Genomic DNA, 3,466 nt, shown 5'->3' on the forward strand with positions numbered 1-3,466 from the left:
TTGCCGAAGAGGCAACGACGGGCGACGAAGCAAGAAGAGCGCGCGAAAGAAGTAAAAAAGGCGGGTGGTGGAGGTGGTGGAGGAGCAGCGGGAACGAAGATGCGAGACAACCGACTACAAACCACGAGGAGTGTAAATAATACTAAGGCTGATTGTGGGCGTGGCTGACAGAACTCTAAAAACCTTCGACTATATATCAAAAGGTTTACTGCCCTCGGATGATGCTCGTATCCGAGGAGACCCTGGAAGAACAAATACTGGACTGCTCTTTCGCGAGGAGACGCGTGGTAGGCAGCCAGTCGAAAAAGGCCCAGGAACGAAAGGGACGAGAGATAGGGTTAGGGTCGGGAAGGAAGCTGGACGTCCGACTAGCCGGATCTTATCGTCGTTAGGACGCTTCGCGAGAATGATCAACCGTATCTTATGCCTCTTCATCCTTCTTTCGTTACTCGTAAGGTAGCTTACGTCTCAATATCGCAAAATACCTTCCGTCCTATCTTCCCGGTCGTCCAGTGTTTTCGTTTCAATACCAACCCCTCTACTTTGCTACCGATCAACGGAAAGGCGATCGATGCGTCCCGATGACATCGTGAAAACGTCCCGCGAAGGAACGAAATATCAGCGGAACGGTGTTCGCGGCTGTCTCGTGCGAGGCAGCGAGCTACGTCTCAATATGGGCAAGCGATTAAGAAGAATGGGTGTGGTGAAAGAGGAAAGCGAGGAAAGAAGAGCAGGGAAGGAAGGAGGAGCGAGGAGGAGGTATACATAGTCATGGCATCCACTCTCTCCTCGGTTGTTTCCAGACTGGACGCAGGGAGCTACCTCGATGGCTGCCCGCCTGCCTGCCTGTCTGCCTGCCTGTGCTCGCCTGCTCGCCTGTTCGCCTGGCTGGCTGGCTGCTTGCCTGCCCGCTTGCCTGCTAGCCCGGCTTCGAGTCTCTCGATTACTTGAAAAACCGGATTCCTCCTGCGCGAAACTGTGTTTCCCGTCTCGTGTTTATGTAGCAATACACGTCGATGGAACAATGTTGGATGGGATGCACGTGCATGCAGCCGGCTAACGGGGTAAGCGCGTACGCGAGAATCCAGCTCCCGATCGGGATCACGAATCGATGACACTGTCGGAGAATGCCCGAGGAATGGGTGACGGTCCCGTGGCACGCTGTTCAAGGAACAAAAGATGTGCGGCACAGCGAAGAAGAGGCGAAGAAGACGCGGAGAAGATGCGAGGAAGAAGCGAAGGAGGGATGGTGTGGAAAGTACTTAAAGGGCCACGATGTCATCGGCCGTAGCCGGAGGGTCGGTGTTCGAGGGTTAAATCCAAGGGTTTTGAGGGAGTCGGTGTCGAGGGTAAACATATACATACCTAAGCGCAAATAACGCGCGTTGTCGGAGTTCGTGGCCGAGCATCGAGATATGAAGACAGGGAGAAAGGGAGTCGGTGGATTTCTTCGTCGTTTGGTAGGAACAATGGCGGTAAGCAGAGGATCCGCGGACAAAGGGCAAATTTTCCGAATAATTTCACGATGCCTCGTCTCGGTGGTCATTCGAGCAGAGGGAGAGCGGACGGTTTTTTGGCCCGTACGACTACTGTTGGCCGAAGAAAGGAAAATTACAAAGGAAAATGAAAGTTGAAACTATGCACTGGAAGACAGAGATAGCCATAGGGTGTATCGATGGCGTCGAACGTTTCTTTGATTGTAGTAGGTTCGCGGTCGAAAACACCGGCGTACTCGGTAAATTTTCGTTAAGCCTAGCAGAAGATCGAGACGATAGCGATGGGAGGAAAGACTGGCCGTGATCGCGACGCATAACAAATTCCACCTGTGCAGACGGCTCGCCTTCCATTCATCTGTCCATCGCGGAGGGCCGCGCTGGAAGAAGGAACAGACGTGACGAGGTCGCGATGGAGAGGGATACCAGGCACTCGTTTAGCTCGGCAATTTATTCTCGCGTTTTGTAATTAACACCAGAAAAGAAGTAGCGCAGTCGTCCTTCTCTTACGGGCACGAGACGCGCGGCACGAGGGTGGTGGTGACTACCACCTCCCGCAGTCCTCCCTTTGCCTTCGCCTCCTTCTTTCTCTGGCCGCCACGCCGAGTCCGACTGCTGATTTCGCATCTTCGCCTCCGCCTCCGCGCCGAGAGCGTTACACATGCAAAGAAAACACGCGTATCGTTATTAAGCGGCGTGGAAGTCAAAGTCCGCTCTCTCGGTGGATCTCTCGGCTCGTGGATGAGAAACGCCGTGTGTGGATGAAAGGAGCAAAGAGGGAGGATAAAGGGTAATGAGAGAAAAAGCGAGATCCGCAGATACGGAGGAGAATACGGTCGAAGGAGAAAGAAAGGAAGAAAGCGAAGGAAGGACAAGAGGGAGAGAATGCGCACGGTCAGAAAGGCCAAGGGAGTACCAGGGAGAAGTTGAACGAAGAGGAAGACACAGGGAGGACGGTGAAGAAAGGGAGACGAAAAGGTGGAGGATGATGGAGGCCTCTCCTCCGCATGCCACTGCAGTCAGGCCAGACAGAAAGCGGTCTGTATAATTATGGGTTGTCACCTCATCAGCCACGAGAGGGGCAAAGAGGTGCCGGTATACGTCCGCGCGCGGACCCAGGGGTGGGAAGTTAGAGGAGCGCGGTCTTTAGCTCAAATTGTGTTTTATCGTCCCTCGCGTTTCGCTTCGGCCGGTCGTCGCGACGATCGCGATCAAGTTGGCCGATTCCTTTTTTCTTCTTCGCTGCCAAGGAAAGGAAAGATTTTCGGAAATTCGTTTGCTCTTCGACCACGCGGAGGAACGCTGGTATCCTGAGTATCCTTCGTCGAAAGGATACGCCAGGTTTCGGTAAGGTAGAACGAAACGTCTTCATCGGTCGTCGCGTTACAACGCCGAACGTACCGCGACCGACAAATAGCCGTTGTCGGGGTTATAAAATCGGGGAACGTGCGTTTTAAGTATCTTCGGTGATCGGAACGTGCCACGGCGTTCTTACTCCCTCCAACCGTTCCCTTCGTTCACGACCCTTCAGCCCCTCTCTGCCGCGCGCATCCCCTCGCCAGCCAGCCCCCGACCCTTTTTCTCTCTCCTCCCTCTCGTTCTCCCTTTCGATCGTTCTCTCGCTTTCTGCCCGCTCATATCCACGCAACTACCTCTCCGTCTTTCTTATCCCGTGACGTCGCTCGGTTTCTTTCGCTCTCTATTGGTACACACGTAGCAATCTACGAGAGAGCGCGTACACACGGAGGAGGGAAAATAAAAAGAAGGGTACTGCGCGAGAAGGTACTGAGGCTAAGTGGAGAGTTTAGAGGGATTTCATTAAATCATATGGATTGGGGATAATGTATGTTATTGAGCGGAGCGTTCAAATCGCGCTCTATAAGTTGTAATAAGTCCAATTTTAGGGCCGGTCATGGGCCGGGTCCCACAGTGGTTGTCAAACGATCCGTGGCGTTGTTTCGCTGGCAGTCGCG

The 3,466-nt window shown here is 53.5% G+C and overlaps 1 protein-coding gene across 4 annotated transcripts in view; it reads left to right on the forward strand.

Moving 5' to 3' along the window:
* LOC100741294 (dachshund homolog 1) overlaps positions 1-3,466 on the forward strand; it is a 153,444-nt gene that overhangs the window by 66,483 nt on the left and 83,495 nt on the right. The gene's annotated exons all lie outside the window — the stretch shown is intronic.

The sequence above is a fragment of the Bombus impatiens genome, unplaced genomic scaffold (assembly GCF_000188095.3).
Source record: "Bombus impatiens unplaced genomic scaffold, BIMP_2.2 scf_0129, whole genome shotgun sequence".
Taxonomy (NCBI): Eukaryota; Metazoa; Arthropoda; class Insecta; order Hymenoptera; family Apidae; genus Bombus; species Bombus impatiens.